Genomic DNA, 23,070 nt, shown 5'->3' on the forward strand with positions numbered 1-23,070 from the left:
GCTGCCTTCAGCTCAGGTCATGATCTCAGGGTCCTGGGATCGAGTCCCGAATCGGGCTCTCTGCTCAGCAGGGAGCCTGCTTCCTCCTCTCTCTCTCTGCCTGCCTCTCTGCCTACTTGTGATCTCTGTCTGTGAAATAAATAAATAAAATCTTAAAAAAAAAATAAAAAGACTCTTTGGCAAAGCCCTTGGCTCCTGCCTGGGCTGTCAATCCTTGGAAGATGGGAGCAACACCGGTCTGAATTCATAATGTATATTCTGTATTGTTCTTGTGGCTCTTAGCATGTTTCTCTGCATTAATATAAATGATACTATTAGATTGATGTATGCGGGCAAGTCGAGTCTGTACCTCACAGAGAACCTGTTTGCTTAACAGGCAGGCAGTAACAGTGCTGTGCAATTAAATAATATGTTGGAGTTTCTGAAAGGTTTTCATGTATGACATAAGGATCAACATAGATTGAAAATATGAGGGCAGGGGGGTGCCTCGGTGGCTCAGTCGGTTAAGCGTCTGACTCTTGATTTCGGCTCAGGACATGATCTCAGGGTTATGAGATCAAACCTTGTGCCGGGCTCCATGTTAAGATTCTCTTAAGAGATTAAGCTTCTGTCTCTCCCTCTCCCTCTGCCCCACATCTCCCCACATTAAAAAAAAAGGAAGAAAGAAAATCTGAGGGCAGGGATCATAGGAGGTCTCCGGAGGAGGCTGTCAGAGTGTCACTGAGGGAAGAAAGGAAGAGAGACAATTCCCAGGGAAAGGTAACGAGCTCTCCTTCCCCTGGAAAAATTAGTGAAGGCCTGCAGCCTTTAAACCTTAGCTTGAAAGACGCGGCCATCTTGGGGGGGCATTGTTTTGTCTGCCATGACTTCCGGTCTCTCTTCTCTGGAGGGACCATTTCTCTCAATCATCCACTGACATCACCGGCTGTGGGATCTCCCAGAAGGCACGGCTCTGAGCTTCCTGTTACTATTCACTGTACAGTCATAAAAGAGACTCATGGCTTTTGAATTTGTTGTTTTCCTATTTTCTTTTTAGTCAGATGCGCCACCAGATGAGAGGGACCGTCTCAGTCTTCACCATTATTGTTCTCTATCCCTGAATGGAAGCCAGCGGACCCTAGGAGGGCTGCTTTCAGACCCTCAATATCTGGGTCTAATTCACAACAGAATTTAAGGAATGAAGCTGTCAGGTGTTGTGAAGTGGCTTGTCACTGGGAGCTCACACAAGTCAGTCAGGCCCTCTGTCTCTGCCACCTCAGCCTGCCCCTCCCAGAGCAAACCACCCCATCTTGGCAAACAGCAAGTCCATTCTTCCAGTTTCTCATGCAAAAACTTGCCTCTCACATCCAGCAATTCCTGTGGATTGCCTGCAACATATATTCTGAACTTGACTGCTTCTTATATCTCTACTGCTAAGACCCTGACCTGAGCCACCAGCACTTTTCTCCCCAGTCATTGCATCCGTATCCAATTTGCTCTTCCTTCTTCTAAGCCTTCCTTTAATTTCTTTTCTTTATTAAGTCATCTCTATGTCCCACGTGGGGCTTAAACTCATGACCCCCGAGATCAAGAGTCATGTGCTCTTCCTACTGAGCCCTACAGGCGCCTCCCCCCCCCACGGGTTATTTTCAACACAGCAGCCACCTTGACACTCTTAAAATGTACTTCAGATCATGTCAGTCGTCTTCTTACAACTCTCTAGTGAGTCCCCATCTTGTTCTGAGGATTCATGGCCCAAAAGCCACTCCTTGCTCCCCCTTACCAGGATACCTCAGGTCCCCGCACTTACTGTTCCCTCTGCGAGAATGCTCTGCCTCCAGATATCTGCCTGGCTCTTCTCTTACATTCTTCAGATTCTTACTTAAAAAATGTTTCCTTCTCGATGAGTCTTTTGCACCATTTTGAAAATTACAACACCCCCTTCAACCCGTCACCCCCCCCACTTTCCTGCTGAATTTCCTCCATGGCTGTATGTGCCATCTCATATAATCCATTTTTCTATCCATCTATCAAATTACATATAATATATGATTATATATATGCCATATATAATTATATATATATAGTTTAAAATGTTAATTGTCTGCCTTACCCCTCTGCTATAAATTCCCAAGGGCAGAGATTTTTCTCTGTTTTGTTCATTGGTGAATCCCCCAGTGCTGTGACCAGTGCTGGTTACAGAGTAAATGCCAATAAACCTTTACCAGATGGATGAAGAAATGAAATTTACATGTTCTGCACAGCCCAGGCCCCCCTCATTAACTATTCCCTCACCCAATTTCAGCATCACAAACTTCCACCCTGTCCATTGAGACTTGAGTACATTTTGCGTCTTAAAAATGTCCCAAGGCAGGACACCTGGGCAGCTCAGTGTGTTAAGCCATCTGGCTCCCCCTGGGAACCCCTCCTCGGTTTCCCTGCTCAGCAGGGAGCCTGTTTCTCCCTCTCCCTCTGCCCCTCCCCCTATTCCTGTGCGCCCATACTCACGCGCGTGCGCGCTCTCTCTCTCTATTAAATAAAATATTTTTTTTTTTTTAAAAAAGGTCCAGAGCTTTGCAACTGACCACACCCACTCGGTGGAAAGGTTCCCACCAGGACATTGGCCCTGCGGTGCTGGCAGACTGGGTCCAGCCAAACATGAGGTCTAGAGGTCAGGGAAGGCTTCTGGGAGGAGGTGATGACTGAGTGGAGACTGAGGGGCCAGTGCAGTCAGAGTGCAGAAGGGCTACTGGAGCAGACCTTTCGAGCCAGAGTTTGGACTGCCCCCGAAGTGAAAGCTCAGAGGCCTGTGTTAAAGTGAGGGAAGAGGGAACAGCCGCTGGTGGCAGCCGTCACCGCAGGGATCCTGGGTGACCTGGGTTCAGGGTGACCCTGGAACTGCTGGAGGAATCCATGCAGGCCATGGAGGTGGAGCGAAGTAGGCTGGGGCTTAGAGCTTGGAACAAAGGAGAATAAACCCAGGAAATACGAAAACACCAAAAAAAAAAAAAAAAAAGAAATCTCCCAAAAGATTAGCCCTACACCCACTGAGGGAGTTTCTTGAATCCTAGCCAGAAAGTTCTCCTTTTCGGTTTGGGGCCAGAGAGAGGTGGATGTGAACGCTGGCTCTGCCACTCAGTAGCTGTGTCTGACCCAAAGCAAGTCGCTTCACTTGCCCGAGCCCCCACTTCCCCTGTGGAGCGAGGGCATTATCTGCAACGGTGGCGGGCATGTCTTTCTTATGACAAGAGCGATGCCCGGCACAAAGTGGAGGTCATAGCCTACACATAGCTCTGCGGTTTGCAATCCTTGCAGAAATCCGTGTTGTGCCTATGTTCTTCCTTACTGGTCCTTTCGTCTCTAGCCTAGAATTTCCAAGGCAGGGTTGCTGGCCCCAGTGGTATGGGCTTTAACATGGGAAATAAACGGCGCCAGATTATCACCCAGAGAAGCCTGTGAAAATGCGTAGTTTCCCCACACCCTTACTAGTACCAGATGTTACGAATCTTTTTCACTGTTGCCCATCTGATGGAAGGAAAGGGTGTTGATTTCCATTTCCTTTATCGCAGGTGAAGCTGAACATCTTTTCATGTGTGTATTAGTCATTTGCAGGTCCTCAGATGGGACTGCCTTTCCTTTGTCCCCTTGTCTTTTGAGTCATTTGTATTTCTCTTCCTTTTGTTCTTAAGGATTTTATTTTTAGGTAATCTCTGCACCCACCACAGGGCTCCAACTCACAATCCCAAGGTCAAGAGTCGTGTGCTCCAGGGACCAAGCCAACTTGGCGCCCCTCATTTGTACTTTTCTCATCAATTTATGCACTGGGGATATGGAGAGCTATTGCCAGTAGGTATGAGGCTCTTTTTTGGAGTGATGAAAATGTTCCAGCATTAGATTACAAGGATAGCTTCAACAGCTCTGTAAATATACTAAAAAGCTTTAAATTTACACTTTACATCAGTGAACTTCATGGTGGATAAATTGTACCTCAGTAAAGCTGTTAAAAATGAAATCTTTGTAAAGTGAATTTTCAGACATTTCATGTATTTATATGAGAGAGAGAGAGAAAGAGAGAGCATGAGCGGGGGAGGGGCAGAGCAAAAGAGAGAAGCAGGCTCCCTGCTGAGCACAGAGCTCCATGCTGGGCTCCAGTCCAGGACCCTGAGATCATGACCTGAGCCAAAGTCAGATGCTTAACTGACTGAGCCACCCAGGTGCCCCCAAAGCGAATTTTAATGGCTCCATAAGATTTCCTTTACTGGAATGATCTTATTTTATTTGACACCTCCGATTGCTTTTAACTATTTTCAATATTTCACGCACAAAGAAATCATGATGAATACCTTTGTGCATAAATTTCGGCTTTTTCTTAGGATACATTCTTAAAATGTGAATTCCTGGGGAGAAGGATATTTCCTGGGGAAAATTCCTGGGGGAGTATGATTTCTAATAAAAAATATGAAAATAGTTGACAGTCATTCCATCCCCATTGGAACGTTTTAGAGTTTTCTCCTTAAGTTCAGAATGCTATATTCAGTACCTCAAAACTATTGGGGGCACCTGGCAGGCTCAGTTGGTAGCATGTGACTCTTGACCTTGGGGCTATAAGTTCGCGTCACATGTTGGGTGCAGAGATGACTTAAAAATAAAATCCTAAAAAAACAAAAACAAAAACCCACAAAACTATTATTGGCCTAGGTCCTCCTACTATGGTGACATCAAGTTCCATTATAACTGATCATAGAAAACATCTTCAGTCTTGGTCAGTCAAAGATATAAAGCAAACTCCTCTCTCTATCACCAGTTGTTTAATTGTTAACAAACCGATTGCTAGAAAAACAATATGAGAAGCTAAATTGCTTTCCCTGGCTCAAATCTATGGGGAATAGATGCTAATTTCAGTGCAATTTTTGGCAAAAGCAGGAAGTAGTGCTCAGTAGTTTCATCTGCCACCATTTCATACCACCTTCCCATCTTGCTGTCATAAGCTAGAGAAATGCAGCCATGATAAGAATTATAAGAATAATGATAGATACTATTGCCTGGTAACTCTAAGGTCCTTCTCTGGACAGGAAAGAACCTATCTTCTTGGTTAATTGTGCTGAATGTAAAGAAAGAAATTTACCTAGAAGGGCCGTGAAGGAAAAAGCTTGTATTTCCTACCTGTTCTCTAGACCCATCCTCAACTCAAGCCCCTCTGCCACCATCAAAGGTTTAGATGTAGCTGGGTGAGCAGAATGATGATGGTGGATTTAGTAATTTCTACGACATTAGCAAGAGTAGAGGCTCCCTGATGGAATGGGAAGTTTATTGGGCTAAGAACAAGAATCCTGGATTTTTGTCCTAACTCTGCCATTTATCTATTATATGACGTTTGGTAAATTGAGTACCTTACAGGGACGTCAGTTTCCCGTGTCTCGCTGATTTTTTTGTGTGTGTCTAGTTGATTTCCAAGGGCCCTTCCAACTAGGACATGCTATAGATTTAAAGAAACAATAGAATTAGAAGTCTTCTATTAAGCAGTAGGTCAGGGGACAGATTTGGGAGTAGAAGAGAGAAACTGAGTCACATCAGAAACCTATTATGATTGAGGATATTTTACGTTAGAATCTTAAGGCCATTATAAAAAATGTATTTGAGATTGCACAACTCTGCTTTTCCTAAAAGAACCATAGGCACACGATGGTCAATTTTTAAATACCCAGACCGTGCCTCAATAAAGCCTTCAAAATATACATTTGATTGGCATTTTATCTCCAAATAATCGCGGGTAGGGTGTATGAAATCATGTGAATTGAGAATCTGCTCATTTACTTGCATGCAAGAAAATGAGTGCGAGCAAAGGGACATGTTAATAACCTTGGGAGTTTTGTTGGCTCTGAGAAGCTGCCGGGCTCTGGGGAGATTGATGGAACTAAAATGTCATTGTCACAAGGGAGGCAACTATTGATTTCACTGACAAACCCTGTAATTATGGAACACAATGCCTAGTTACATTAATTAGAAGGGATGGCAGAGCGGAGCTGGAAGCTGCTGGCAGGAGAGAGGGAAAGTGTGGCTCAGTCTTCTCTAGGTGTGGCTGCAGCATTCAGGGAGTGGGGAAGGAGCAACAAAAAAGTGGGCTGAAGGCAGGGGCCAGCTCGAAGGGCTCTGTGAGAAAGCTGTAAGCCTTACTACCTTGGGCTGCCTGTATATTCAATTAAGATCACATATGTAATAATACTTTAAAAATGGCAAAGCACTGGATAACTAAAAATATTTTTAACAGGCAATCCAGGCATGTGGTAAAAATTCAGATGAGAGGGGCACCTGGGTGGCTCAGTCCCTTAAGCGTCAGACTCTTGACTTCGGCTCAGATCATGATCTCAGGGTCGTGGGATCGAGCCCCGTGTCTGGCTCCATGCTGGAGTCCACTTGTCCCTCTCCCTCTGTTCCTCCCCTGCTTTCACTCTCTTCTCTTTCAAGTAAATAAATAGATAGATAGATAGATAGATAAGTAAATAAAATCTTTAAAAGCTCAAATGATAGAGGGGCGCCTGGCTAGCTCAGTCAGAGCTCATGACTCTTGCTCTCTGGGTGGTGGATTTGAGCCCCACGTTGGGTGTAGAGATGACTTAAAATCCTTAAAAATTTCAAATGATATAAAGAAATGGTATAAAGGGATAGACAATGAAAAATAAGTCTCCTTCCCACCCTTGTCACCCATTTGTCCTCCTCAGGGATATCTACTATCTCAAGTTCTTGTGTATCCTTCCAGAGATATTCTATTATCCTATGCATATATAAATACACACACACACAGACATATGTATATATACAAACACACATACCTATACGTGTGTCACAAATGGTAGGACACTATTCATATTGCTTTCATCTGTATTTGTTTTCACTTAACAACATAGCTTGGCAATCACTTCGTATATTGATTGGCCTTCTTCTTTTTTAAACATCTATATAGTATTTTCTTGTCCTGCAACTTATTTATTTATTTATTTATTTATTTATTTATTTATTTTTTTGTCCTGCAACTTATTTAAACTCTCCCCTTTGAAGGATATTTGATTTGTTTCAGTGGCATCTGGCCTATCTTGTTAAGTTAAAGCTCACCACTGAATAGCAAAAATCATTCCTATCAGAGTGTTACTGATGAAGGTCTTGGATGTTTTTATTTTTTATTTTTTGCTTAATATAACAATTTACTGATATTTGTATTTTTTTTCAGTAAGAGTAATAATCTCAAGACTTTTTTAAAAAAGCTGTATTTTTTATTAAGCTTTAATTTTCATTCCAGTATAATTAACATATAGGGTTGTATTGGTTGCAGGTATACAATACAGTGATTCAGTGATTCCAGACATCACCAGGTGCTCATCAGGACAAGTGCTCTCCTTAATCCCCATCATCTAGTTCCCCCATTCCCCCCCTCACCCTGTGGTAACCATCAGTGTGTTCTCTAGAGTTAAGAGTCTGGTTCTTGGGGGCGCCTGGCTGGCTTGGTCGATAGAATAGGAGACTCTTGATCACAGGGTCATGAGTTCAAGCCCCATGTGTGGCATAGAATTTACTTTAAAAAAAAAGTTCCGGGGGCATCTGGGTGGCTCAGTGGGTTAAGCTGCTGCCTTCAGCTCGGGTCATGATCTCAGGGTCCTGGGATTGAGTCCCTCATCGGGCTCTCTGCTCAGTGGGGAGCCTGCTTCCCTCTCTCTCTGCCTACTTGAGATCTTTCTCTGTCAAATAAATAAATAAAATCTTTAAAAAAAAAAAGTTCCATTTCTTGGCTTGTCTCTCTCTTTATATTTCCTTTGCTCATTTGTTTTGTTTCTTAAATTCCACATATGAATGAAATCGTTCTCGATTGACTTACTTCGCTTAGCATTATACTCTCTAGCTCCCCCCATGTTGCTGCAAATGGCAAGATTTTATTCTTTTTAATGGCTGGATAATATTCCATTACATATATTATATATAATAATTTATAAATTTATATATAATATAATACAAAAATATTTATATTTGATATATGTTTTAAGTAATTAATTTACATATTTATAATTTATGTTCATAAGTAAATTAATTTTATTTATAATTTAATTTATATATTAAAACATCAATATATAATTAATATATTAATATACAAATTAATTATATAGCAATTTATTACACATATTATCACATCTCTATCTAATCATCAATTGATGGACACTTGGGCTACTTCCATAGTTTGGCTATTATAAATAATACTGCAATAAATGTAGGGATGTGTGTATCACCTTGAATTAGTGTTTTTTAACTTTGGGGGTAAACACCCAGTAGTGCACTTACTGGATTGTAGGGTAGTTTTATTTTTAACTTTTTGAAGAACCTCCATACTGTTTTCTACACTGGCTGCGCCAGTTTGCATTCTCACCAACACTGCACAAGGGCTCCTTTCTCTCCCAGTCCTTGCCAGCACTTTTAGTTTCTTGTGTTGTTGATTTTAGCCATTCTGACAGGTGTGAGCTGATAGCTCATTGTGGCTTTCATTTGCATTTCCCAGATGATGAGTGATGTCAAGCATCTTTTCATGTGTCTGTTGACCATCTGGATGTCTTCTCCTGAGAAATGTCTGTTCTTGTCTTCTGCCTACTGTTTAATTGGATTACTTGTTTTTTGGGTGTTGAGTTGCATCAGTTCTTTATATATTTTGGATACAAACCCTTTATCGGATATCTAGTTTACAAATGTCTCCTCCCATTTGGTAGGTTGTCTTTTAGTTTTGTTGATTGCTTCCTTCACTGTGCAAAAGCTTTCTATTTTTCTGTAGTCCCAATAATTTATTTTTGCTTTTAATTCCATTGCCTCAGGAGACATCTAGAAAAATATAGTTACAGCTGACGTCAAAAAAATTACTGCCTGTGTTACCTTCTAGGATTTTTATGGTTTCAGGTTTCACATTTAGGTCCATAATCCATTATGTCTGGTATAAGAAAGTGGTCTGGTTTCATTCTTTTTCATGTTGCTGTCCAGTTTTCCCAAAACCATGTGTTGAAGAGACTGTGTTTCCCATTGCATGTTCTTGCCTCCTTTGTTAAAGATTAGTTGACCATATAATTGTGGGTTTATTTCTGGGCTTTCTATTCTGTTCTACAATCTATGTGTCTATTTTTGTGCCGGTGCCACACTGCTTTGATTACTACAGCTTTGTAATATAACTTGAAGTATGGAATTGTAATACCTTCAGTTTTGTTTTTCTTTTCAAGATTGTTTTGGCTATTCAGGGTGTTTTGTGGTTCCATACAAATTTTAGGATTGTTTGTATTAGTTCAGTCAAAAATGCTGTTTGTACTTTGATAGAAATTGCATTAAAAGTGTAGATTGCTTTGGGTAGCATAGACATTTTAACCATATTTATTCTTCTGATCCATGAACATGGAATGTCTTTTCATTTCTTTGTGTCCATTTCAATTTCTTTCATCAGTGTCTTATAGTTTTCAGAGTACAGTTCTTTCACCTCTTTGGAGTTTATTCCTAGGTATCTTATTATTTTTTGGCATAATTGTAAATGGGATTGCTTTCTTAATTTCTCTTTCTGCTGCTTCATTATTAGTGTACAGAAATCTGTTGCATTTCTGTACATTGATCTTTTTATCCTGTGACTTTACTGAATTCATCGATCAGTTCTAGCAGTATTTTGGTGTGGCCTTTAGGGTTTTCTTTATATAGCATTATGTCATTTGCAAATAGTGACAGTTTTACTTCTTCCTTTTCAATTTGGATGCGTTTTATTTCTTTTTGTTGTCTGATTGCTGTGACTAGGAATTCTGATACTACACTGAATAAAAGTGGTGAGAGTAGACATCCTTGTCTTGTTCCTGACCTTAGGGGAAAAGCTCTCTATTTTTCCCCATTGAGGATTATGTCAGCTGCAAGCTTTTCATAAATGGCCTTTATTATGTCAAGGTATGTTCCTTTTAGACTAAACCAAAAGAAAAGATAAAGGACCCAAATTAATAAAATTATGAATGAAAGGGGAGAGATCATGACTAACACCAAGGAAATAGAAACAGTAATCAGAAATTATTATTATTATTTTTTAAAGATTTTATTTATTTATTTGACGGAGAGAGATCACAAGCAGGCAGAGAGGCAGGCAGAGAGAGAGGGAGAAGCAGGCTCCCCGCTGAGCAGAGAGCCTGATACGGGGCTCGATTCCAGGACCCCGAGATCATGACCCGAGCCGAAGGCAGAGGCTTAACCCACTGAGCCACCCAGGCGCCCCAGTAATCAGAAATTATTATCAACAGCTATATGCCAATAAGTTAAGCAACCTAGAAGAAATGAATGCATCTCTGGAAACCTATAAACTTCCAATAAATTGACAACCTGAATAGTAACTAGTAATAATATTGAAGCAGTGATCAAAAACCTAGTAATAAGATTGATTACTAGATTACTAGTAACAAGATTACTAGGTTACTAGTAACTAGTAATAAGATTGAAGCAGTGATCAAAAACCTTCCCCAAAACAAGAGTCCAGGAACTGCTGGATTCCCTGGGGAACCTAACAAACATTCAAAGAAGAAATAATATCTGTTCTCCTGAAGCTGTTTCAAAAAATAGAAGGAAAACTTCCATACTCTTTCTATGAAGCCAGCATTACCTTGATCCCCAAACCAGGCAAAGACCCCACCAAAAAGGAGAATTTCAGACCAATATCCCTGATGAATATGGATGCCGAGAATCTTAAGATCCTAGCTAATAGGATCCAACAGTATATTAAAAAGATTATCCACCATGACCAGGTGGGATTTATCCCTGGGGTGCAGGGGTGGTTCAACATTTGCAAATCAATCAATGTGATAGAACAAATCTGTAAGAGAAGAGAGAAGGACCACATGGTCCTCTCAATTGATGCAGAAAAAGCATTTCACAAGATACAGCATCCATTCCTGATTTTATTAAAATGCTTCAAAGTACAGGGATAGAGGGAACATGTCTCAACTTCATAAAATCCATCTATGAAAAACCTGCAGTGAATATCATTCTCAATGGGAAAAAGGTTAGACCCTTCCCATTGAGATCAGGAACATGAGAAGGAAGCCCAATCCCACCACTATTATTCAACATAGTACTAGAAGTCAGCAGTCAGACAACAAAAAGAAATAAAAGGTGTTTCTTCTAAACCTACTTTGTTGAGGTATTTTATCATGAATGGGGATGTTATACTTTTTTAAAAAAAATTCTTTTCGGGACGCCTGGGTGGCTCAGTTGGTTAAGCAGCTGCCTTCGGCTCAGGTCATGATCCCAGCGTCCTGGGATCGAGTCCCACATTGGGCTCCTTGCTCGGCGGGGAGCCTGCTTCTGCCTGCCATTCTGTCTGCCTGTGCTTGCTCTCTCCCTGATAAATAAATAAAATCTTAAAAAAAAATTCTTTTCAGCATAACAGAATTCATTATTTTTTCACCACACCCAGTGTTCCATGTAATTTGTGCCCTCTATGATACCCACCGCCTGCTACCCCAACCTCCCACCCCCCGCCCCTTCAAAACCCTCAGATTGTTTTTCAGAGTCCATAGTCTCTCATGGTTCATCTCCCCCTCCAATTTCTCTCAACTCCCATCTCCTCTCTTGTTGAATGCTTTTTCTGCATCTATTGAAATGATCATATGGTTTTTATTCTTTCTCTTACTGATGTGATCTATCATGTTGATTTGTGAGTATCAGACCACCCTTGCATCCCTGAAATAAATCCCACTTGATCATGGTGTATGATCTTTTTAACGTATTGTTGGAATTGGTTTGCCGGTATTTTGTTGAGGATTTCTGCATATATGTTCATCAGAGATATTGGCCTGTAGTTCTCTTTTTTTGTGGTGTCCCTACCTGCTTTTGGTATCAGAGTCATGCTGGCCTCATAGAATGAATTTGAAAGTTTTCCTTCCTCTTCTATTTTTGGAATAGTTTGAGAAGAATATGTATTAACTTGTCTTTAAATATTTGGTAGAATTTGTCTGTGAAGCTTTCTGGTCCTGGACTTTTATTTGTTGGGAGTTTTTGATTACTGATTCAATTTCATTGCTGGCAATCAGTCCATTCAAATTTTCTGTTTCTTGGGGCACCTGGGTGGCTCAGTGGGTTAAATCTTCTGCCTTCGGCTCAGGTCATGATCTCAGGGTCCTGAGATCGAGCCCTGCATCGGGCTCTCTGCTGGGCAGGGAGCCTGCTTCCTCCTCTCTCTCTGCCTGCCTCTCTGACTACTTGTGGTCTCTGTCTATCAAATAAATAAATAAAATCTTTAAAAAAATTTCTCTGTTTCTTTCTGCTTCAGTTTTGGGGGATTATATGTTTCTAGGAATTTATCCATTTCTTCTAGTTTGTCCAATTTGTTGTCATATAATTTTTCATAATAGTCTCTTATAATTGTTTGTATTTCTGTGATGTTGGTTATTTCTCCTCTTTTGTTTGCAATTTTGTTTTTTGAGTCCTCTCTCTCCCTCTCTCGTTTCGATGAGTCTGGCTGAGGTTTATCAGTTTGGTAGATCTTTTCAAAGAACCAGCTCCTGGTTTCATTGATCTGTTCTACTGGTTTTCTTTGTTTCTGTATCATTTATTTCTGCTTTTATCTTTATCATTCCCTTCCTTCTGTTGGTTTTGGGTTTTGTTGGTTGTTCTTTTTCTAGCTCCTTTAGGGGTAAGTTTAGGTTGTTTGAGATTTTCCTTGTTTCTTGAGCCAGGCCTGCATTGCTATAAACTTCCTCTTAGAACTGCTTTTGCTGAATCCCAAAGATTTTGGACCATTGTATTTTCATTTTCATTTGTTTCTCTATAATTTCTTCTTTGATTTCTTGGTTGACCTATTCATTATTTAGTAGCATGTTACCTAACCTCCATGTATTTGTGCTCGTTCCAGATGTTTTCTTGTGGTTGATTTCTAGTTTCATAGTGTTGTGGTCAGAAAAGATGCATGGTATGACATTGATCTTTATGAATTTGTTGAGACTTAATTTGTGGCCTAATATGTGATCTATCCTAGAGAATGTTCTATGTACTTGAGAGAATGTGTACTCTGCTGTTTTAGGATGGAATGTTCTGAATATAGCTAAAGTGCCTCTGGTCCAGTGTGTCATTCAAAGCCACCATTTCTTTGTTGATTTTCCGTCTGGATGATGTTTGTTATTAATTGTTTTATGTAGCGGGGTGCTCCCATGTTGGGTGCATAAATATTTACAATTGCTATATCTTTTCGGGTTGTCCCATTTATTATTACATAATGTCTTTCTTTGTCTCTTCTTAGTCTTTGGTTGATTGATTTTAGAGAGGGAGAGAGGGTGCATGAGTGGGGGTGAGGGGCAAAAGGAGAAGGAAAGAGAGAATCTCAAGCCGACTCCTTGTTGAGCGGGAGTCTGACGACGGGCTCTATCTCATGACCTGAGCTGAAACCAAGAATCGGATGCTTAGCCGACTGAGCCACCCAGGCACCCCCTGAAGTCTTTGTTTTAAAGCCTATTTTGTCTGATATAACTATTGCTACTTTGGCTTTCTATAAATTTGCATGTATGAATGTATATATGTATTTTTTTTTTAGATTATTTATTTATTTATTTGCCAGTGATAGAGGGAGAGAAAGCGAGCAAGCACAGGCAGACAGAGAGGCAGGCAGAGGCAGAGGGAGAAGCAGGCTCCCTGCCGAGCAAGGAGCCCGATGTGGGACTCGATCCCAGGACGCTGGGATCATGACCTGAGCCGAAGGCAGCCGCTTAACCAACTGAGCCACCCAGGCGTCCCTGTATATATGTATTTTAAAGATTTTTTAAAAATTTATTTGACAGAGAGAGACACAGTAAGAGAGGGAACACAAGCAGGGGGAGTAGAGAGAGAGAGAAGCAGGCTTCCCACTGAGCAGGGAGCCTGATGTGGGGCCCGATCCAAGGACCCTGGGATCATGACCCAAGCCAAAGGCAGATGGCCAATGACTGAGCCACCCTGATGCCCCTAAGTCTGTATTTTAATGACACAATAAAGAGCTCCAGGGAAATCCAAGTACAAATTACTTTTGTATGAATGGACTTGGTCTGGACAAATAGTGTGTATCAGGTTCAACAGAGTTTTCTATATATCTAGGCTCCAGTTTGGAAGGGCAGCTCAAACCTTCATGAATACTTTCTTGAAGGAGAAGAACCCAGAGTGAGTACAACAGAGTGGGAAGATTTCGGGGTCTGGAGTCTGAAGGCTTGACTTCCAGCCCCCGTTCTGTCACTGACTAGCTGCGTGACCACCTTGGGTAGGTCACAGCCCTGGAGATTCAGTTTTGTCTCTTGCATTAAATAGGGGCAGCAATAACAAATTTATCATGCTCTTCTGAGGCCTGGATGAATTAACAGCCTTCCGCAAAGTGCTGATTATAAGGAGGGGCGCCTGTGTGGCTCAGTCAGTTAAGCATTTGCCTTCGGCTTGGGTCATGATCCCAGGATCCTGGGATCGAGTCCCTAGTTGGGCTCCCTGCTCAGCGGGGAGCCTGCTTCTCCCTCTCCCTCTGCTGCTCCCTCTGCTGCTCCCCCTGCTTGTGCTCGCCTGCTCCCTCTATGCCTCTCTCTAATAAATAAATAAAATCTTAAAAAAATAAGTATTACTTTACCCTAATGGATGGATACATAAATCCAGACATAGCTAGAGCTTCAGGTAGTGTAAATACACAAAGATGCACAAATTCCAACCTGAAAACAAAGAGATAGGCTGAGAAAGAAACAGAGTTTCTTTTAGATACATATGAATTCAGAAATTAATAAGGGGTCAGGTAATGCTTTTTAAAAAAGTTCCTGCAGGTTGGGGCACGTGGGTGGCTCAGTGGTTAAGTATCTGCTGTAGGCTCAGGTCGTGGTCCCAGGGTTCTGGGATCGAGCCCCGCATCAGGCTCCCCACTCTGCTGGAAGCCTGCTTCTCCCTCCCTGACTAATCCTGCTGTGTTCCCTCTCTTGCCGTGTCTCTCTTTGTCAAATAAATAAATGAAGTCTTAAAAAAAGTTCCCGCGGGTCTACAATTTAAATGTCCATCTTTGTCCCAAACTGTCGGAAGGCATACTGCTCTTCTTTCAATACAAATAACTTTTTTTCCCTTTATAGTTTGCATTACAACCCACTGAGCGAGGAGAGAAGCCCATAACTGTCAGTGAGAGTGAGAGAGAGGATTTGCATTTTCAGGGGGAAAATGATCTCTGTTTAGATATGCCAGCACAGAGAAACCCAGCAGATGTTTTTGAAAAGAATTGGACCATTTGACATTTCACTGGAACGAAACCTAGAAACAGCGCTAGGCAGGAAAAGCCAACCAGCACCGTGTGAAACAAGCAAAGGAGGGAGACCAGAGTGTAAACTGATGTAAGATTTTTGGAGGGTGATTTGGCAATCTGCATGTTGAACATAAAACTGCACATACTCTATCCTTCTGCCTCGCCTTTCTGAAAAATTCAGTCCCAGAGCCATTGGGTGAAGGCATGCCTGGATGACTGAATTGGTTAAGCGTCCGATTCTTAATCTCAGCTCAGGTCTTGAGCTCAGGGTTGTGGGTTCAAGCCCTGGGAGCCTACTTTAAAAATAACAAAGCCCCTGGGTGAAGCAGAGTGGGATAGCCATCCATGGTGGGGAGTGTGGGGGCTCCCCACGGAGGTAGCATGGTATGAAGGGTGTCCCTGTGGAGCAGACTCGTAGGAGGGATCAGAGTCCAAGCAGGAGGACATGAGGATGCTCAGGGGAGGACAGTTTGGTGTAGGGAGCAGAGCCTGAGAGGGCCGATGAGGGCCTCCCGTGATGGAGTGGCGTGAAGTGTTAGAGGCTGAGTGGGATGAGGAGGACATCTATGTTGGGGAGAGGTGATGTGGGGAGTCAGAGCCTGAGGGGGCTGACAAGGGCACCCCCCTGATGGAGTGGCGTGACAGGGAGTGACAGCCCGAGTGGGACGAAGAGGGAATCTATGGGGAGTGGTGGCCAGTGATGGAGAACAAGAGGCCCGAAACAGGGCAAGCCTACATGGCGTTGGGGAGGGAGGCAGTGGAAGTGGGAGATGGCTTACTACATTATCTGTGTGTAACAGTTTACCCCCAAACTCAGTGGCTCAGAACAAACATTTATTAAATCAGTTTTTGTGTGTCAGGAATCTGGGCACAGCCTAGCTGGGTGCTTCTGGCTCGGTCTCTCACAAAGCTCCAATCTGAAGGCTCAGCCTGGGGAGCGTCTGCTTCCCAGCCTGATCACATGGTTGTTAGCAGGATTTAGTTCCTCAGGAGTTGCTGACAGGGCCTCAGTACCTCCATGGCTGTTGTCCCGGAGGCTCCCTCAGCTCCTTGCTCCATGGGACTCTCCACAGGTCAGCCAGCTTCCCTGAGAGCAAGTGAGGGGGCAAGAGAGAGAGAGAGAGAGAGAGAGAGCGCACAAGTGAGCAAGCCAGGCAATTTTAGGCCTATGACACCTATGGTGTTGCACAATGAAAAGCAGAAATACACAAATAAGACTACACCAAACTAAAAAGCTTCTGCACAGTAAAGGAAACAACAGAGTGAAAAGGCAACCTATGGAATTAGAAGCCAGAATCTTCCTGTAACCTTGTGAGTGAGTGACATCCTATACATTTTTCTGGATTCTGTCATTAGAAGTGATTCACTAGATCCAGCTCATAGTCAAGGGCAAGTGATTACACAAGTAAGAGAATACTACTAGGCAGGGATCGTTGGGGGACATCTTCGAAAAACCATCCAAAGTGATCTACAGTTTTGAGGCAATTCCCATGAAAATCCCTAGGGTAGAATTTACAGGAATACAAACAATCTTAAATTTTTTAGAGAAGCACAAAAGACTATGAATAGCCAAACCAATCTTGAGAAAGAAGAAAAAAGCTGGAGGCGACACATTTCCTGACTTCAAAATATATTACAGGGTGACAGCAATTAAAATAGTATGGCACTGACATAAAAATGGACATATAGACCAATGGAACAGAAGAAAGAGCTTGGAAATAAAGCCATGCATGTGCAGTAAACAGCCAACTGGGGTGCCGAGAATACACAATGAGGAAACAATAGTCCCTTTAACAAATGGTGTTGAGAAAACTAGATATCCACACACAAAGAATGAAATTGGACCCTTATCTTGAAGGATACATAAAAATCAACTCAAAATATATTAAAGATTTAAAGGTAAGACCAGAAACAGTAGAACTCATAGAAGAAAACAGGGGAAAACTTCATGACCTTGATCTTGGCAATTTTAGGCCTATGACACCTATGGTGTTGCACAATGAAAAGCAGAAATACACAAATAAGACTACACCAAACTAAAAAGCTTCTGCACAGTAAAGGAAACAACAGAGTGAAAGGGCAACCTATGGAATGGGAGAAAATATTTGCCAAACATCATCTGGTAAAGAGTGAATATCCAAAATATATAAGAAACTCTTATAACCATATAAATAGTAAAAAACCAAATAGCTTGATTGTAAAGATAGGCAAAAGAATTAAATAGACATTTCTTCAACAAAGACATGGAAATGGCCAATGAGTATAAGCAAGCATGATCAACGTCCCTAATCATAAGGGAAATGCAAATCAAAATCACCTCATATCTGTTAAGATGGCTGTTATCACAAAAGGCAGCATATAAATGTTGGCGAAGAGGAGGAGAAATTGGAACTGTTCATAGGATGTAAAATGGTGCGGCCACTGTGGAAAAACAGTATGGGGTTCCCTCAAAAAAAATTGAAAATTGCTATGATCCAGCAATCCTACTTTTGGGCACAGAGCCAAAAGAATTGAAATTAGGATCTCAGAGAGATGTCTGTATTCCCACGTTCACTGCAACAGTATTCATGGTAGCCACAGTATGGAAATGATCTAAGTGTCCATCAACAGATAAGTGGATAAAGAAAATATGGTATATACATACAATGGGTTATTATTCAGCTTTACAAAAGAATGAAATCCTGGGGTGCCTGGGTGGCTCGGTCAGATAAGCATTTGCCTTTGGTTGGGGTCATGATCCCAGGGTCCTGGGATCGAACCCCACGTCAGGCTCCCTGCTCAGCAGGAAGTTTGCTTCTCCCTCTCCCTCCTGCTTGTGCTCCCCTCATCAAATAACTAACTAACTAAATAAAATCTTTAAAAAAAATGAAAGCCTGGGGGCGCCTGGGTGGCTCAGTGGGTTAAAGCCTCTGCCTTCAGCTCAGGTCACAATCCCAGGATGGAGCCCCACATCGGGCTCTCTGCTCAGCAGGGAGCCTGCTTCCCTTCCTCTCTCTCTGCCTGCCTCTCTGCCTACTTGTGATCTCTATCAAATAAATAAATAAAATCTTAAAAAAAAAATGAAAGCCTGGCATAAACAACAACATGGGTGGACCTTGAGGACATTATGCTCAGTGAAATCAGCTGATCACAGAAGGACAAATATTGCATGATTCTGCTAGGATGAGGTATCTCAAATAGTCAAATTCATGGAAACATGGCAGGGGTTTGGGGAAGGGTGGAATGCAGAATTGCTGTTCAAGGGTATAAAGTTTCATCGTGTAAGATGAGTGTATTCTAGTGATCTGTCCAGTCCTGTGCTTATCGTATGCCTAAAAATCTGTTTAGAGGGTAGAGCTCACGTGAAGTGTTCTTACACAATAAAAAAGAAGAAAGAAGAATAGCACAGTGCTTAGGAAGTCATTTAGATTTTCGTTTAACCCAGGCTCCATCCAAACTAGCTATCCTACCTTGAGTAACTTACTGTCTCTGTGCTTCAATTTCCTCTCATGCCCACATCACAAGGGAAACTGGGAATTCAATGAGATTTTCCAGGTGAAGCAGGTAGAACAGTTCTTGGCATATGATAAGCAGTCAATAAATGGTAGTTACTGTCGAAAAAGAAAAGAGGGGCGCCTGGCTGATTCAGTCAGTGGAGCATGTGACTCTTGATCTTGGGGTTGTGAGTTCAAGCCCCACATTGGGCTTAGAGATTTCATGGATGGATGAATGAATGAATGAATGAATGAAAAAAAGAAAAGGTACTTCCCAGCACAGTTACATACAGGGGGATGGATAAAATGAATACCTTATAGAAACTAGAAACTAGTTCTCTCATTGTCTCAACTTATTAGAAATACAGAAAGTGATCACACTGGAATTAGCCCCATGGTGTTGGACAGGATACATCAGAGTGAACTCACAGTTAGATACATACAGAGATAGCTATAGCTATAGAGGCAGTTATAGATATAAAATCTGTGTGTGTGTGTGTGAGAGAGAGAGAGTGTGTGTGTGTGTAAGCATGTGAGTAAAGGTATAGAAGTGAAGCCTCTGAGAGGGCCAGGGAGCAGCAACACACAGGTAATATCTACAACTGGCATCCAGATTTGGCTCCTAAACTTTTTAGTGGCTATTTTCCACTAAAGGGAACCAAGGTTTCTCAGAAAGATGGCTGATTTCAGGACGGAGTAAGCGAAAGCACAAGATGAGCTTGGACTATGTTGGGCCAGAAAGTAAGGAAGCACTCAAGGAATGATGGGGACAGGTCAAAGAGACCCAAAGCCAGCTCAAAGGCGCCCCCAGTGGCCAAATTGAGGACAACTTGGGCATCAAAGTAAATGACGAAAGGAATGGATTACAACCCATGGAATAAGATAAGAAACCATTAAATCTATCCCCACATAAATAAATGAAGTAAAAGGTTGATGAGAAATGGAAGACTTACACAGTTTCAAAGCACTTACCCATAAAATATTTGTGAATTACAAAGCATAACTTTCCAGTGGAGGAGCCTGACATATACTACTTGAGTCAAATGATCGTCAACTGAGCATCATGGATAATGGGACACATAGAAATCGCACTCCACCCTGATGGGATGTGGATTACAGCGTCCCTTCTATCACAGTCCTGCCAAAGATGCATAACCTGAACCGAATCACGAGGAAATATCAGGCAAACCCAAACCCAAACATTCTCCAAAATAATTGGCCTGTAGTCTTCAAAAGTACCAAGGTCTTGAAAGTCAATGAAGGACCAAGGAACTGTTCCAGACTCAAGGAGGTGAAGAAAATGTGACGATGAAAAGCTCCAAATGGGGCGCCTGGGTGGCTCAGTTGGTTAAGCAACTGCCTTCGGCTCAGGTCATGGTCCCAGAGTCCTGGAATCTAGTCCCGCATTGGGCTCCCTGCTCTGCAGGGAATCTGCTTTTCCCTCTGACCCTCTCCCTTCTCATGCTCTCTCTCTCTCTCATTCTCTCTCAAATAAATAAAATCTTTTAAAAAAAAGAAAAGAAAAGAAAAACGAAAAGCACCATACAGGGATAACCAATGAAGCTTGAGTGGGACATGAGGATTAGATGTTAATAATCTATTGATAATTTCAAATTAATAATAATTATTATTAATACATAAAAATAATAATAAAACAATCAATAAATCTATAATAATCTATTACTGTTAATTGCCTGATTTTGAGGGCTGTGTCATAAATAGGAAGATATCCAAAACCACACTGAATTATTCAGGGGTGATAGGACACCAGGTTGGTAACTTACACTCAGATAGTTCAGGAAGAAAAACCCAGGACATTCTGTTCTTTAACTGGCTGGCTCAGCTGGTGAAGCATGTGACTCTTGATCTTGGTTGGGATTATGAGTTTGAGCCCCACGTTGGGTGTAGAGATTACTTAAAAATAAAACCTGAAAAAATATAAATAATAAATAATGAAAACAAAGGCATGTCTGAAAGGCAGAGACAACTCTGAGGGACTGTTCCAGATTAAGGGAGGCTAGATGCAAATGACTAATATCATGTCTGATCCTGAATTATATTCCAGAAGCCCCCACCCTCAGTTCAGGAACAAAAGAAATATCGTACTATCAAAAGGAAATGATAAAGCAAATTAACAAAGTGTTAACAATTGAGGAAACTTGGGTTAAAGAAACACGGAAGTTCTTGCAACTGTTCTGTAAGTCTGAAATTATTTTATAATAAACAGTGACTGGGGGCACATGGCTGGCTTAGTTGGCGGAGCGCGCGACTCTTGATCTCAGGGTCATGAGTTAGAGCCCCAACGCGGGGCATAGAGATTACTTAAAAAACAAAAAGTTCTTGGGGCATAACATCTTTGATCTGCTCTAGAGATAGGACTGTGATTGTCAAACATTTCCTCCCAGGCTGCCTTCCAGCATGTGTTCCCAGTCTCTATTGCTATAAGAGCAGATCTTATAGCACACACGTACTTGTTTTGCAGCCACCCAAGACATGATTCTGTGCTTAAGTCCATTTCTTGTCAAGCTGGGAAAAAACCAGTTACCAAAAAAGCACACACTCTTTGTTCTGGCAATTCCTCTGCCAAAAAGAACCCCGCATGTATATAGAGATATTCATACATGGATGTTGACTGTGGCATTATTTGAAATAGCTGAAGACAAGCCTCCATCCAACTGTTCGTTGACAGAGGTTTTTTTCCTACCGTGAAGCACCATGTAGCTGTTAGGATGACTATTCTAAAACAAAACAAAAGGAGACACGCCAGAAAATGAGTGTCGGCGAAGATGTGGAGAAACTGGAGTTCTTGTGCCCTGTTGGTGGGAATGTACAATGTTGCGGCTGCTGTGGGAAATGGCATAAAGCTTCATAAAGAAAAATGAAAAACGGAGCTACCATATGACCCAGGAATCCCACTTCTGGGTATATATCCAAAAGAACTGAAAGATATTTGGACACCCATGTTCATGGCAGCACTATTCACAATAGCCAGGAGGTGGAAGCAGCCCACAAGGCCACTGATGAATGAACAGGTAAATAAATGAATGGATAATGGATGAAGAAACAGATGGATAAATGGATATGGATATGATGGGTGAATGGACAAATAACTGAATGGGTACATATGAATGGATATGAATGGAGAAATAAAATGCCATGGGAAAACGGTGGTAAAATGGGTATAGAGTGTCAGATTTGCAAGACGAAAAAGGTCTGGAGATCCATTTTGTGCATATACTTAACACTATGGAACTCTACACTTAAAAATGATAACAAGGGTAAATTTTATATTCTGTGTTTTTTACCACGATAAAGAAATGAGTAAATCTAGATGTTTGCTAGCGAGAGATTCCCGAGGGAGATCATTAAGTGAAAAAACAAGGTGTAAAATGGTGTGTATGCTGTGATTCTGTATTTGCACGGAAGTGTGTGTTTAAAAGATACATGTTTGCGGTTCTCGTTAAAAATTCTGGAAGGATAACGTAAGAAGCTGGTAATAGTGATTACTTGTAGAAGTAAGGCTGGGGATTCAAAAGGGGAAAACTATTTCTACTTTCTCATTTTACCTTTTATTTTAATGTCTTCTGTACTTTTTTAAACCACATGCATACATTATATTTATAATAAGTGTTTAACCTTTTATTTTATTTTTTTAAAGATTTTATTTATTTATTTGTCACAGAGAGAGCACATGCAGGCAGAGTGGCAGGCAGAGGCAGAGAGAGAGCAGGCTCCCCAGTGAGCAGAGAGCCCGATGCGGGACTCGATCCCAGGATCCCGGGATCATGACCTGAGCCGAAGGCAGCGGCCTAACCGACTGAGCCACCCAGACATCCCATGTTTAACCTTTTAAATCATAGCTTACAATGTGCCAGACATTATTCCAAGCCCTTACATGGAGTAGCTCATTTAATCTGAAAATTATGAGGGAGGTTCTTTAATAGTATTATCCCTATATTATAGATGGGAAACAGTCTCACAGGGATTAAGTAACTTGGCCAAGGTGACACAAGGTCACTCAAGGTGGTAAGTCCTCCTTGAGTCCAACTCAGGCAATCTGATGCTAAATCCTTCCATTTCAAGTACTGCTCTATGCTATCTGTAAAAAGGATTCACTTCCTACTGTTAAAGATCAATGTAAGGGTACCTGGGAGGCTCAGTCAGTTAAGCATCTGCCTTCAGCTCAGGTCATGATCCCAGGGTCCTGGGTTTGAGCCCCACATTGGGCTTCCTGCCCAGCGGGGAACCTGCTTCTCCCTTTCCTTCTGCCTGCTGCTTCCCCTGCTTGTGCTCTCTCCTTCTCTCTCTGTGCCAAATAAATAAAATCTTTTTTTAAAAAAAAGATATATA

General features: G+C 41.7%; 1 long non-coding RNA gene across 1 annotated transcript in view; it reads right to left on the reverse strand.

The window, feature by feature from the left end:
• Window positions 1-16,110: 16,110 nt before the first annotated feature.
• LOC132007283 (uncharacterized) overlaps window positions 16,111-23,070 on the reverse strand; it is an 11,937-nt gene continuing 4,977 nt past the window's right edge. Inside the window, exons 2-3 of the long non-coding RNA XR_009401293.1 lie at window positions 20,505-20,648; window positions 16,111-16,334 (exon numbers count right to left, since the gene is read on the reverse strand). This is a non-coding gene — a long non-coding RNA (uncharacterized LOC132007283). The remainder of the gene's footprint in view (window positions 16,335-20,504; window positions 20,649-23,070) is intronic.

This window comes from Mustela nigripes, chromosome X, assembly GCF_022355385.1.
Source record: "Mustela nigripes isolate SB6536 chromosome X, MUSNIG.SB6536, whole genome shotgun sequence".
NCBI classification, from domain to species: Eukaryota; Metazoa; Chordata; class Mammalia; order Carnivora; family Mustelidae; genus Mustela; species Mustela nigripes.